Source organism: Pseudonaja textilis, chromosome 2, assembly GCF_049901715.1.
Source record: "Pseudonaja textilis isolate UNSWEBS1 chromosome 2, rPseTex1.2, whole genome shotgun sequence".
In the NCBI taxonomy this organism is placed as follows: Eukaryota; Metazoa; Chordata; class Lepidosauria; order Squamata; family Elapidae; genus Pseudonaja; species Pseudonaja textilis.
Genome location: NC_141991.1, coordinates 254,107,369 through 254,122,933, shown reverse-complemented (window position 1 = coordinate 254,122,933; position 15,565 = coordinate 254,107,369).

The following is a 15,565-nucleotide window of genomic DNA, read 5'->3' as shown; positions in this document are numbered from 1 at the left end:
GAAGGAGGAGGAGGAGGAGGAGGAGGAGGAAGAAGAAGAAGGAAGAAGAAGGAGGAGAAGAAGAAGAAGAAGAAGAAGAAGAAGAAGAAGAAGAAGAAGAAGAAGAAGAAGAAGAAGGAAAGAAAAGAAAGAAAGAAAGAAAGAAAGAAAGAAAGAAAGAAAGAAAGAAAGAAAGAAAGAAAGAAAGAAAGAAAGAAAGGCTGTGGGGTTCCTGGTGCTCTCTGAGATTGTTTGTCATCTTGCAGACATTTCATTACCCAACTAGGTAACACCACCAAGTCTAGAAGGGAGGAGTTTGCAGAGAGAAGGAGAAGAAGGAGGAGGAGGAGGAGGAGGAGGAGGAGGAGGAGGAGGAGAGGAGAAGAAGAAGAAGAAGAAGAAGAAGAAGAAGAAGAAGAAGAAGAAGAAGAAGAAGAAGAAGAAGAAGAAGAAGAAGAAGAAGAAGAAAGAAAGAAAGAAAGAAAGAAAGAAAGAAAGAAAGAAAGAAAGAAAGAAAGAAAGAAAGAAAGAAAGAAGGCTGTGGGGTTCTTGGTGCTCTCTGAGCTTGTTTGTCTTTGCAGACATTTCATTCCCCATCTAAGTAACGTCATCAAGTCTAGAAGGGAGGCAGTTTGCAGAGAGGAGGAGGACTGTGGGGATCTTACTGCTCTCTTAGCTTGCTTGTATTCTTCCTGACATTTCATGACCCAACTAGGTAACCACATCAGTGCTAGGAGGGAGGAGGCTTGCTCTGTCAGCGTTGGTGGGAACATTTTTGGTGGTCCCTTGATACATTTGCTTTCCTTGCAGGTAGAAGAAGCTGGCTGTCTCTCTTCCACTCCCACAATCCTTAGCTTCTCTGAGCCTTTCTCTCCTATACCCAGCTGCATCAAAATACTATAATTAAGTATCAAAAAATGTACATTGGTTGCAGCTTGTTCCCAGCAGAATCGATCAAGCCCTTCAATCAATGAGGTACATTTAGGTACAAAATTATTTTACTTCTTTTCTCTTTGGTTGCACTGGTTCTCCTCCCAGAACTCCACCAAGTATTTCTTTCCTTTTTTTAAAAAAAATCAGTTCTTAAAATAGTCAATATATAGTTTCTAATCTCCATTTCCCTTGTTATCAACCTTGGAATCTAAAACCTCTGAAAGGCAAATGATTGACGATGGACTAGGGAAAAAAAAAACAGGTTAAAAAGTATAAATAATTCTCATGCTGTATTAAACAGGGTAGAGGAGGAAAATAAAAACCCCAAAAGATCGACATGGGCTTTCATTATTAACCAGGAAAAAAAAATTCAATTTTAAATAAATGTATTATTTATTCAAAGATCTTCCTCTTTTTTCATGCTGTTACCTGAGATTCGTAAAACTTTTGAATTGTGTCAGCGCCGTGAACTTTATAGAGATTCTGCAAATACTTAGGATCAGTGCAAACCACATCGTTTTTTACTCAAAAGAATTTAGATAGATAGATAGATAGATAGATAGATAGATAGATAGACAGACAGACAGATAGATGACGGATGGATAGATAGATAGATAGATAGATAGATAGATAGATACATACATACATACATACATACATACATACATGATAGGAAGATAGATGATAGATGGAGAGATAGATGATAGACAGAAATGGATGGATAGGTGGGTGATAGAGAAATGACAGATAGATAGATAAATGATAGATAGATAGATAGACAGACAGACAGACAGACAGATAGATGACGGATGGATAGATAGATAGATAGATAGATAGATACATACATACATACATACGTACATACGTACATACGTACATACGTACATACGTACATACATGATAGGAAGATAGATGATAGATGGAGAGATAGATGATAGACAGAAATGGATGGATAGGTGGGTGATAGAGAAATGATAGATAGATAGATAAAAGATAGATAGATAGATAGATAGATAGATAGATAGATAGATAGATAGATAGAGATATATGGGTGGGTGGGTGAATGATAGATAAAGAAATGATAGATGATGGATGGATAGATAGATAGATAGATAGATAGATAGATAGATAGATAGATATGGGTGGGTGGGTGAATGATAGATAAAGAAATGATAGATGATGGATGGATAGATAGATAGATAAATAGATAGATAAATAGATAGATAGATAGATAGATAGATAGATAGATAGATAGATAGATAGATAGATAGATAATGGGTTGATGGGTGGATGAATGGATGGATATATATACACACAACCCTCTAAAAGGATGCAAATGACCAGCTGCCTGCAAGGAGTATAAATCCTCCCATTCTCCACCATCCAGTCAGAGCTGAAGAAGCTTCTTGGATGAGAAGTGAAACGTCTTCAAAGAAAAAACAAGAAAGTCCAGTGCACCTTTGGGATGTCCAAAGAATAATTTGGGGTTCCAACTCGAGCCAAGGTTGTGCAAGAATGAATAAAAAAAAATGAAATTTGAGAAGACAATTATTTAGTCCCGAAAGCGAAGAGGTTTCCTTTGGGGGAGCAGCTGCAAAGAAAAAGACGTTATTTTAAAGGGGAATTTGTCCTAGATGTGGAAGTACAGGTCGTCCTTGACTTATGACCTGCAATGGAGCCTCAATTTCTGGTGCTAAGTGAAACATTTGCTGTGCGTTTTTGCTCCATTTTAAGACTTTTCTTGCCACCGTTGTTAAGTGACTGCTGGTGAACTTAAGCGTGTTAGTCAAGTAGTCATACAATTGTTAAGTGTATCTGGCTTCTCAGAAGGTCGTAAAAGGGGATCATGTGACCCGGGGACATGCAGCCATCATAAATAGGAGTCAGTTGACAACAAACTAATTCAGCATTTGTTCCCGACAAACGTCCCTCCTCACAGCGCCTCTTTAAATCTCCAGGTGTGCCTTTGTGAAGAGGGGCCAGGACCATCCAACAGGGTCAGCCTGCGCTGCTCCTGCCTTCTCTCTACTCTCCATGCTCAGGGATCAGGAGGGGGGCGGCCCTTCTTCGTCGGCTGAGCTCCATCGCTGCTCATGTCAGGATTCCGGCAGTTACTCCAATTAAACCATGAGCCTCGAGCCACACTCCCCAAACTACAAAGGATTTATTAGAAGTTAACATGCCGGCATTTGCCTGGGCGTAACCGACTCTGAGATACGTAATTCACTGTCACCCTTGACTCTGCTTTCCAACCCACCCCTCCGGGTGTATCATCCAACAAAACACGTCCATAGCCCAGAGTCATCAATCATGCTCTCCAATTAGATTTTTGCACAGCAGAAGCTTCAGTCATCTAATCAGTCTTTGAAGAAAATATGAATGGAATGTACTTTCGATTCCACACTGCCGCCTCCTCTTTGAAGCTCCGCGCCACCCTTTCTTTCTGTTGACAACTATAAAATATGTGTAGAAAATGTTTTATGAGTTGACACATGTCCACTGCTTGCCCGCTCTCGGTCATCCTGCTCCCTCCCCCCTTTCTCCCTGCTAACAATCCTGAAGAGCCCTGGGCTGCCTCGGCCTGCTCCTACCCCTCCCCATTTTTAAAATAAGGGGCATTTTGCATGTTTAAATATTTGCATTTCAGTTTTGCATTTCTAAAATAAAGGGCACACAGAACTGCCATCGTCCTTTTGGAAGGAGCTGTTCTTTGATACACCCATGTACAACACACACACACATACACACACACACACACAAATCTGCATGTCAGAGGCCAAAAACATACATATTCATGGAAACACCTCCCGGTAGAAAATTATTTGCAAAAACAGTGGGCATTAGGGGCAAAGCTGCACACAAAAATATATGTGGTTTTTTTCCCCCCACTTTAAATTTTGGGAGAAAGAGACCATGAAATAAACACGCAGTTCAAAGATTCCTTGTGTAATTGGGAACAGCGAATCTGAATCGCAACTCTCATGTTGTGATTCCATTGTTTGTTATCGTGCTGAAATCTGACTGTTTCTTTCTGCTTTTGGGGGAGGGTGAGGGGAAAGGGAAATTATTTCTGGTTCAAGGGAGGGTTTTCAAAAGAGAAAACCACTTTGCCACAAAGTGGAAACGACAACCACCCCTTGCTGGAGGTATCCTGGTCTGTAAGTGTCAATTAGGAGTTGAAAATTGAAAGTAGGGCACAGAGCAGAAATAGGACATTTCAAGGTCTCTTTGCACAGATAATCTGTTGGCAACATTCGTTTTTCCTGGTATCATAAAAGTTGAGGAGACAAGAACAGTGGAATGGTTTCAAAATGCTAATTAAATTTTAAAATTCAAAATTATTATTTTTATGGTTGCACTCATACTAGCGCTGATAATGTTACCTAGTTGGGTTGTGAAACATCTGCAAGAAAACATCCAAGCTCAGAGAGCACCAAGGACCCCACAGTCCTCTCCTCCTCCTCCTCCTCCTCCTCCTCCTCCTCCTCCTCCTCCTCCTCCTCCTCCTCCTCCTCTCCAAAACCCATTCCCTTCTAGCACTGATGAGGTTACCTAGTTGGGTCATGAAATATCTACAAGAAAACCATCAAGGTAAGAGATCACCAAGGACCCCACTGTTTTCCTCCTCCTCCTCCTCCTCCTCCTCCTCCTCCTCCTCCTCCTTTATAGCACTGATGAGGTTACCTAGTTGGGTCATGAAATATCTACAAGAAAACCATCAAGGTAAGAGATCACCAAGGACCCCACTGTTTTCCTCCTCCTCCTCCTCCTCCTCCTCCTCCTCCTCTGCTAACCCCATTCCTCTATAGCACTGATGATGTTACCTAGTTGGGTCACGAAAGGTCAGCCAGAAAGCAACGAAACTCACAGAGCTTCAAGGAGCTCACAGTTCATTCTTGAGCCACAAATATTCTCTTCTGGTTTAACCTCGAGGCCCGTCATCATTTTTGTTGCTCTTCTCTGCGCTCGTTTCTCTGGTCTCACCCTCTTTTATGGAGCAAATTCTGCTTGGTTGGCCATTTTCTCCTTCTCCTCCCGCTGATCATTAACGTGCGGAGAAGAACTTGAAAGAAACAGTGCCACTTATTTCTCTTGTCTCTCCCAGATGAGGATATATTCGTTTATTTGCCAAGGTTAAGGACCCTGAAACGTGCTGTCAAGATCTTTCAGCTATTCCTTCTTTCAAACCTCACACATCCACTATATTCCAAAATCTTAGCGCTCTCTCTCTCTCTTTCCCTCTTTCTCCCTCCCTCTCTCTCTCTTTATCTCCCTCCCTCTCTCTCTCCCCTTTCTCTCACCCTCTCTTTCCCTTTCCCTCTCTCTCTTTTTCTCCCTCTCTCCCTTCCTCTCTCCTTTTCTCCCCCCTCTGTTACATTCCCTCTCTCTTTATCTCCCCCACTCTCTCTCTCCCTTCCTTTCTTTCTCCTCCTCCTCTTTCTCCCCCCCCCCCTCTCTTTTCTTCCCCCTCTCTCTCTCTCTCTCTCTCTGCCTCCTCTCTCTCTCCCTCCATCCCTCTTTTTCTCCCTCTCTCCCTCCCTCCCTCTCTCCCTTTCTCCCCCTCTGTTCCCCTCCCTCTCTCTATCTCCCTGTCTCTCTCCCTCCCTCTCTCTTTATCTGCCTCCTCTCTCTCTCCCTCCATCCCTCTTTTTCTCCCTCCCTTTCTCTTCCTCCTCTCTCTCCCTCTCCCTCTCTCTTTTTCTCCCTCCTCTCTCCCTTTCTCCCCCTTCTCTCTCTCTCTCTCCTCCATTCCTCTTTTTCTCCCTCTCTCCCTCCCTCTCTCCCTTTCTCCCCTCCTCTCTCTCACGCTCCCTCTCTTTTTCTCCCCTCTTTTTCCTCCCTTTCTCTCACCCTCTCTCTCTCTTTCCCTCTCTCCCTTTCTCCCCTCTCTCTCTCCCCATCCCTCTTTTCTCCCTCTCTCCCTTCCTCCCTCTCTCCCTTTCTCCCCCCTCTGTTCCCCTCCCTCTCTCTTTTTCTTCCTCTCTCTCTCTCTCCCTCCCCTCTCTCTATCTGCCTGCTCTCTCTCTCCCCTCCATCCCTCTTTTTCCCCTCCCTCCCTCTCTCCTCCTCCTCTCTCCCCTCTCCTCTCTCTTTTTCTCCCTCCCTCTCTCCCTTTCTCCCCTTCTCTCTCTCACGCTCCCTCTTTTTCTCTCCCCCTTTTCCCTCCCTTTCTCTCACCCTCTTTCTCTCTTTCCCTCTCTCCCTTTCTCCCCCTCCTCTCTCCCTCCATCCCTCTTTTTCTCCCTCTCTCCCTCCCTCCCTCTCTCCCTTTCTTCCCCCTCTTTTTCCCCTCCCTTTCTCTCACCCCCTCTCTCTTTCCCTCTCTCCCTTTCTCCCCTCCTCTCTCTCACGCTCCCTCTCTTTTCTCCCCCTCTTTTTCCCTCCCTTTCTCTCACCCCCTCTCTCTTTCCCTCTCTCCCTTTCTCCCCTCCTCTCTCCCCATCCCTCTTTTTCTCCCTCTCTCCCTCCCTCCCTCCCTCCTTTTCTTCCCCCTCTTTTTTCCCCTCCCTTTCTCCCTTTCTCTCACCCCCCTCTCTCTGTCCCTCTCTCTCTTCCCTCCCATTCAGGGAGATTTTTCTCAAGGCAAAATTCCTTGGTACAAACCTAATGGCACAATCCATCTCTCCCTCCCTCCCTCCTTCCCTCCCATCACCCGGTCTTTTATAAAGTTAATTCGGTTGAAATTTTCTGCAGGGAAGGTTGAAATTGCAGGCTTTGGGTGAAAGCTGCTCCTGGCTGGACAAGAAGGAACGTCTGGTTTTAACGCATCTGGTTGGTGTCTCGAACGGCCCGGAACATTCTGGAGATTTTGAGCCCCCCAGCTTCAATCAGCAACCGTCATTAAATAGCAAGAGATGGTGAGAATTTCAGCCTGCTAAACCAGGGGACATACTGTATTTAGTTGGCCACCTACAGGCTAAAATCTCATTTAATTTGAAGGCGACATGTCCTCATTGAACTAGGGAGAAATTTCGCGACAGTGAGAACAATTCCAACTCAACAATTCTATTATTCTCTTATCCTCTCGTTATCTCTTATTCTGTATAGCCATGATGGCAAACCGGTGGCACGCGTTCCACAGGTGGCACGCAGAGCCATTTGTGCAGGCATGCGAGCCCCAGTCAAACTTACCTGCACCGCACATGCGCACACCTCCCAGCTGGTTTTCGCCCGTTTGAGGCCATTTTTGCCCTCCTAAGAGGCTCGAGGGAAGCCTCTGCAGCCTCAGGAAGCTGAAAAATGGGCCTTCCGGAAATACCGGAAGTGTTGAAATGGGCCCGTTTTTCGGCCTCCCGAGGCTGCAGAGGCTTCCCTCGAGCCTCCAGGAGAGCAAAAACGGCCTCAAACGGGCCAAAAATCACCTGGGAGGTGCACGCATGCGCAGTGTACAGGTAAGCGGCGGGGCGGGGGTGTTGCACGCGCATGCACAGGAGTGTGGGACGCATTGCATTGTGGATGCTGGCATGCGCACGCTTTCGTCACACCACAGGAAAAAGGTTCGTCATCACTGCTGTATAGGATCTCTAACTTGAGCAGTGGGTTGGACTAGAAGACCTCCAAGGTCCCTTCCAACTCTGTTCTTCTCCATTCCATGTGCCATTTTCTTGACAGTAGTATGGAAATGGATTTTCCTTATCTTCCTCTAGAGCCATGATGGCGAATCTATGGCATGTGTGCCACAAGTGGCACGCAGAGCCATTTGTGCCAGCATGCGAGAGCTTCAGGCAAACTTACCTCACTGTGCATGTGAGTTCCTCATAGCTGCTTTTCAGCCAGTTTGAGGCCTTTTTGGCCTCCCAGAGGCTTGAGGAAGGCTCCTGCAGGCTTCTGCAGGCTTTGCAGGCTGAAAAAAAACAAGCCCCGTTTTGTCACTTCCTGTTTTTCCGAAAATACTGGAAGTGACGAAACAGGCCTGAAAAGCCTGCAGAATCCTGCAGAAGCCTTCCTCAAGCCTTTGGGAGGCTGAAAAAGGCCTCAAACCGGCTGAAAATCAGCTGTGAGGTGCAGTGCAGGTAAGGGTGGTGGTGGGTGGTGGGTGGGTGGGGATTACGTATGCATGTGTAGGGGCGGTGGGGGGTGCGCATTGCCTTTTGGGTGCTGGCACATGAGCACGAGTGTGCAAGCGCACGCACAATTTTTGGCACAGGAGCCTAAAAAGGTTAGCCACCACTGCTCTAGAGCTTGTTGTTGTTGTTGCCAGCTCCATTCCCTCTCCCCCGCTTGGAGCTCCCAGGTTGTCCTGATGCTGATCCTGATTCCCACACCACCTCCTCCTCCTCCTCCTCCTCCTCCTCCTCTGACTCAGCTGTGGGAGGGACCAGTGGCCGACAGGCCACCACAGGTTCCAAGGGAGCTCCCTCTGGCCTGATTTATCTCCCGTGAGCGGATTCAGCAAGGAAGAATGGGAGGATGCAGAGTCGACGTGGCAGCTGGATCGCTCTAGAACCAACCGTGTGTGTTGGCAGAAGTCTAAGCGAGGAAGAGGATGAGATTTTGGAAGCAAGAACCTCCAAACAAACAGATAACAGATAATCAGAGTTGGAAGGGACCTTGTAGGTCATCTAGTCCAACCCCCCGCCCAAGTGGGAGACACTACACCATTTCTGACAAATGGCAGTCCAGTCTCTTCTTGAAAGTTTCCAGGGATGGCGCTCCCACAACTTCCGAGGGCAACTTCTGTTCTGTCGGTTGATTGTTCTCACTGTCAGAAAGTTTCTCCTTATTTCCAGGTTGAATCTCTCCTTGTTCAGTTTCCATCCATTATTCCTTGTCTGGCCTTCAAGGGTGCTTTGGAAAATAGCTTGACCCCCTCATCTTCTCTGTGGCAGCCCCTCAAATATTGGAAGACTGCTATCGTGTCTCCCCTGGTCCTTTTCTTCCCTAGACTAGCCAGGCCCAGTTCCTGCAACCGTTCATCGTATGTTTTAGTCTCCAATCCCCTCATCATCCTGGTTGCTCTTCTCTGTACTTTTTCTAGAGTCTCAACATCTTTTTTATAATGTGTTGAACAAAACTGGATGCAGTACTCTAGGTGTGGTCTTACTAAGGCTACACAGGGTGGTATTAAACAAAAGAGATCTCACTGGGTAAGACTCTTCGTGAATCGGTAGCAACTCATGACGGAAACCATGGAGGAGAGGACGAAAATCTTGCGCCGTTCCCAACGGGTGTGTGCTGGTGATAACGGGCAAACTTCGGAAGAACGGATTCTGGAGAGCCATCAACTCACTTCTTTCCCCGCATCCCACTCCAACCGCCAGGGCCCTGGCAGGGGAAAGAGGCTCCAGGTGTTCTTTTAGGAGGAAAGGAGATTAAGAGTCAACATCAATCAAGCTTACGGCCTATTCAAATGAGAAGAAGAAAGGACGGAGGGTGGATGATAAATGGCCACCGCACGGCCTAAGAGGTTCTCCTGAAGATTGCATGAGGAGGATGAGGTGGAAATGAGGGACACTGGGCAGATCCCTAGAGTTAGAGTTTCAAATTGGGAAATGACTCCTTCTCTTTCTTTTTCTCTCCCCTCCCCTTTCCCCTCCCTCCCTTTTCATTCCTTCTTTCTTCTCTCTCTCTCTCTCACTTTCTTTCATCTCTATCTCTTCCTCCCTCCCTCCCTCCCTGCCCTCTGTCCTTGCTTTTTCTTTCTTTTTCTTTCATCTCTATCTATCTCTTTCTCGATTCCTTCCTTCCTCCCTTCCTCTTTCTTTCTTTTTCTTTCTCTCTCTCTCTCACTTTCTTTCTCTTTCATATCTCTCTTCCTTCCTTCCTCCCCTTCCTCTTTCTTTCTTTCTTTTTCTTTCTCTCTCTCTCACACTTTCTTTCTCTTTCATATCTCCCTTCCTTCCTTCCTCCCCTTCTGCTTTCTTTCTTTTTCTTTCTCTCTCTCTCACACTTTCTTTCTCTTATCTCTCTTCCTTTCTTCCTCCCCTATCCCTTTGCTCTTTCTTTCTTTCCCTTCTTTCTCTCTTTCACACACACTTTCTTTCTCTTTCATATCTCCCTTCCTTCCTCCCCATCCCTTTGCTCTTTCTTTCCTTTCGTTCTCTCTTTCACATGCACTTTCTTTCTCTTTCATCTCCATTTTTCCTTCCTTCCATCCTTCCTGCCTCCCACCCCTTGCTCTTTTTTTTGTTCTTCTTTCTTTCTTTCTTTCATCTCTCTCTCTCTATCCCTTCCTTCCATCCCCCTGCCTCCCCTTGCTCTTTCTTTCTTTTTTCTTTCTCTTTCTTTCTCTCTCTCTCTTCTTTATCTCTCTCTCTCTATTTCTCTATTTCTTCCTTCCATCCTCCCTGCCTCCCCTCTTTCTTTCTTTCTTTCTTTCTTTCTTTCTTTCTTTCTTTCTTTCTTTCTTTCTTTCTTTCTTTCTTTCTTTCTTTCTTTCTTTCTTTCTTCCTTCCTTCCTTCCTTCCTTCCTTCCTTCCTTCCTTCCTTCCTTTCTCTCTCTCTTTATCTCTCTCTCTCTCTCTTTCTCTCTCTTTCATCTTTCTCTCTCTATCTCTCTATTCCTCCCTCCCTCCCTCAAAATCCAGAGAAAAAAATTCAGCAAATCCAAGATAATCCTTCCCATAATGCTCAAAGGATCTATCTCTGTGCCTCCCTGGGAGGCTACAGCTTTTATCGAGGCAGAGACCTCCTTCATGAGGTCCTTTGTTCCGTTGATGCTACAACTGGCAGAGTCCCAAGGCAACACCTTCCCCAAATCCTGGACATCCGATAGGGAGGTTGTAGGTCTGTCAACATCTGTATCCATGAACATTTCTGCCTGAAACTTGAGATAAATCTCAGGTAAGGCTGAAGACCTCCAGATGTGTGGTCCAACTTCCAAAATTCTTGAGCTGCCTTCACACCTCTACTGAGGATTCTGGAATGTCACATTGACACATCTGTAGGGGAGGGGTGCCCTGCTGTGTCCATGCCATTACCAAACATCTGGAAGGCTAGTAGACCCAGGATGGGGCAGGAGAACACGAAGACTGATCCAGGAGAAAATGTTTGCTTCTTAATAGTTTTCAAGTGTAGGAAAGTTTTTTGAAGTCTGATTTGTTGTTGTAAATAAATACATTTTGCACTTAAGTCAGGCAGAAAGTGTCCATCTAACTGGAAATTCAGTGACCCTGGCATTGGCTAGTCCTGGTCAATGGCAAACAAAAAGGAATGGAGAAAAGAAAAAGAAAAGAAAATGAGCTATGAAAAATATAGCTGATCAATTTACTTTTCAGTTCAACAGGGTGCAGTACTCCAGATGGCCACTTGGAGGAAGCAAAGAGGGATTTATGTCTCTGCTACCATCTAGCAGTGAAATAGTTTTTTTTTAAAAAAATGGCCAGCTGAGTAAATATTTCTCAATATTTCTCTAAAGCTGTTCCTTGACTCTAGGGGAAAAAAAAGTTTGAGTATACTCACCTCCTTAATTCATGATAAATTTAATTTTATTTAGGCAACAAGTTTACCATTTTTGTAGCTTACCCTGATCCATAGACTCTGGCAGAGATAAGACAGAGGGAAGCATTAAAAGGAAAACATATAAATATTAATATTCCCCAACATGTCCCCCATATAAAAACAAGGGGTAAAACTTCATTTGTGAGAGTTGGACCTACTATATCAATCCATTCATTCATCCATCCATCAGAATAAAGTTGGAAGGGACCTTGGAGGTCTTCTAGTCCAACCCCCTGCTCCAGCAGGACACCCTCAAGGGTGGGATCCTTTCAGGGTTAACTACCGGTTCAGTGATTCACGATGTGCTTCCCTGCACGCTGTGCGCGCCTGTAAATCGTCATCAGCTTGCTGCCTGGACAGCGGAGCAGCGCTGCGTGCAGGGAAGCAGCGTCTGGAAAAGCACTTTGTCCCCTGCATTTTCAACTGCAGCTGTGCCTCGCATGGCATCTGAGGTTGAAACAGCAGGAAATAAAGGTCAGGTAAGAGCCAGGAAGAACCGGTAGAATCCCACCTCTGGACACCCTATACAATTTCAGACACGTGGCTGTCCAATCTCTTAAAAACCTCCAGTGATGAAGCACCCACAACTTCTGGTGGCAAGCCATTCCACTGGTTAATCGTTCTCACTGTTAGGAAATGTCTCCTAAATTCCAGGTTGCTTCTTTCCTTGATGACTTCCCATCCATTGTTTCTTGTCTTGCCTTCTGGTGCTTTGGAAAATAAGTCGACCCCCTCTTCTTTGTGCAATCTCTCACATACTGGAAGACTGCAATCATGCCCCCCCGCCCTGGTCAGGGTGTGTGCTTCGAAAAAATTAACAAGCGGTTCTCTGCTCAGTGCTGGATAGGTGTGACCATGGTGGCTGTGGCCTAGTTGGCCTCCTGCATCACACAAGGGGGGCATTTTTGCCCTTCCTGGGGTCCGGAGGCTTCGTTCGAGCCTCCGGGGAGAGCGAAAACGGTCTCCCCAAGCTCCAGAAGTGTTCTGGAGAGCAGAAACAGGCCCATTTCTGGCCTTCTGCAGCCTCTGAGAGGCCTGTTTTTTGCCCTACCTTGAGCCTCCACATGGGCCCTGCACTTACCTGTGATCCAAAACTAGCCACATGGGGACTTCCAGAACGGGGGTGGGTGGGGTGGGGGCTGGGCCATCCAGGGATGGGATTTGCTGGTTCGCCGAACTGGCCATAAAAATAACAACCGGTTCACCGGAACCGGTGTGAACCGGCACCAGCCCACCCCTGACTCCAGTCTTTCTTTTCTCTAGACTAGCCAAACCCAAATCCTTCAACCGTTCTTCATATCTTTTAGCCTCCGGGCCTTTAATTATCTTAGTTCTCTGCATTTCCCCCCCTCCGCAAAGTCTCAGTATCTTTTTTGCAATGTGGTGATTTGAGCCCACCTCCCCCTGGAAACAGCCTTCTCTTGATTGCTATATATATCTACTTTCTTTCTTTTTTTTTTAGTCTTGTTGGAGCATTTCATGCAGAATCGGAAGATCTTGTTTCGGGTGACCTGGGTATCTTCTTTATGGAGGAGGTTAGCTTGCTCCTGAGCTGAGCTGAGTTCGCTGAAGGCAATTAGACAGGCAAACCGGCAACGCGCTCCGTGCCCGACCCCAGCAGTAAATTCCCCACATTTTGCTGTCAACCCTGGCTGTTTTGGAAAGCAACCAGCTCCCATCCATCTTTGGCTAAGTAGCAAAAAATTCCTATCCAGGAAGTTTGCGGAAAATCTTTCTCTTGTGGAAGATAAGTGCACGTTCAAATAGAGTTAAAAGGAAGTTAAGTTTAGTTTACTTTATTGACATTGGACCTCATACAATGAAATCAAACACCATCCTCAGTGCACATCATGACCATGAAAACAAACACAAACACACATCCTTCACACTCCACACATTGAATTAAAAAACCCCGACACTGCACCATTACTGCACTATATGGTAAAATTCAATAGTTTAGTTCAGTTTAGCTTAGTTTACTTTATTGTCATTTCACCTCGTACGATGAAATCAAACACCATCTTCAGTGCACGTCATGACCATGAAAATAAACACAAACACACATCCTTCACCCTTCACACATTGAACCGAAAACCCCCGACACTGCATCAACACTGCACCATATAGCAGAATTCAACAGAGCTCCTGCCCTGGGATAAAAGCTGTTTTTCAGCCTATTTGTCTTTGTTTTTATTATTTGGTACCGTCTGCCAGATGGTAATACTTCAAAAAAAAGGGGGGTTCCCAGGATGAGATGGATCTTTGAGAATATTTTGAACTTTCTTAAGGCAGCGGGAGCTATAAAGCTCTTCCAAAGAGGGGAGAGGGCACCCCATGATTCTCTGGGCAATGACATTAACCCTCTGGAGTGCTTCCCTATCTGCCCCTGTGCAATTGGCAAACCATACAGAGATACAGTAAGTTAAGATACTCTCTCTGGTGCAGCTGTAGAAGGTCTCCATCAGTTTTTCATTCAGTTGTTGTTTTCTGAGAAGCCTCAGGTAATATAATCTCTGCTGCGCCCTTTTGACCAGGGCTGCAATGTGAGCCCCCCAGGTCAGGTCCTTTTTTATAAGAGCTTTTTAAAACGCAGAGCGTGCATGTGGAGTGCGCACGAAGTGCGTGATCACCGAACCTGTTGTTATACCGGTGGAATCCCACCCCTGACTTAGCAATACCTGGAACATGGTAGAAGGTACCTTGGAGGTCTTCTAGTCCAACCCCACGTTCGAGTCGGAGACCTTATATCTTTCTTATAGATTGGATGGCTGTCCAATCTCTTCTTGAAAAGTTCCAGTTGATGAAGAACCCACAACTTATTGGGGACAAACTATTTCACTGAGTAATTATTTTCACGGTCAGAAAATGTCTCTTTAGTTCAAGGTGGACATGTCAACTTCAATTTAAATGAGACTTCTAGGTTGGCTCTCTCTTGAATGATCTTCCATCCGTTATTTCTTGTCCTGCCTTCAGGTGCTTTGGAGAATAGCTTGACCTCCTCTTCTCTTGGACAGGTGCTCAATTACTGGGAGGCTGTTTATCATACCAGCTCTATTCCTTCTCTTTGTTAGACTACACATATCTGATTCCTTCTGTTGGAAGGAAAATCTATCTGGTTCAGTTCCAAGCTGGGAGACACTGGAAGTGTGGAGACTGATTGGAAAGGTGGTTTAATAATGATATCTTAGAATAACAGAGTTGGAAGGGACCTTGGAGGTCTTCTAGTCCAGCCCCTTGCTTAGGCAGGAAACCCTACATGCGAAGTGATTGAACCAGTTGTTACACCAGTTGAATCATACCACTGAATGGAAGGATTTATACTGCAGATTCCATTTGCACTACTCAGGAGACCCTGAGGACACAGATAAACCTCCAAGTGGCCTCAACAACTCGCTAAAAAGTAGAAAAATGACCAGCTGTCTGCAAGGAGTATCAATCCTTCCATTCCCCACCATCCAGTCCGAGCTGAAGAAGCTTCTCGGATGAGAAGCAAAGCGTCTTCAGAGGAAAACAAAAAAGTCCAGTTGCTTCCTGAAAATGCACCTTTGTAGGATTTTAGTTTTCTCACCACCGCATTGCATTTTGTTGGAGAGTTTTTGTTGGATCTAGAAGCATTGAATGTCATGAAGGCTTGAAGAGATGGAAGTTGGGGTCCACTACTTATAGAAGTTCAAACGTCATGGCATTGGAGTGGGCTAATTGGAGTGTTGCTTAAGGAAGCTGACAGCCCAGGTTTGAGATCCGAGTGCTGTGCAGTGGGTGAGCTCCTGTTCCTTGCTCCAGCTCCTGCCCACTAGCAGTTCAAAAGCATGCAAATGCTAGTAGATAATAGGTATCACTTTGGTGGGAAGGTAACAATGTTCCATGTGCCTTTGACATATAGCCATGCTGGACACATAACCATGAAAAATATATTTGGACAATGCTGGATCCCTTGGCCAAGAAGTAAATATGAGCACTGGGCCTAGAGTGGACCCTAAGTTGAAAATCCACAACATTTCTCTGCCCGGTTGCTGCGTGGGCGGGGCCTGTTTTTTTGCCTTCCCCAGAGTCCGGAGGCTTCCCTCAGGCCTCTGGGAAAGTGCAAATGGCCTTTCCTGAGCACCAGAGGCCCTCCAGAAGCCAGAAACAGGACTGTTTCCAGACTTCTGGAACTACCAGAAGGGATACTTTTCGGCTTTCCAGAGCCTCCATGTGGATCCTGCACTTACCT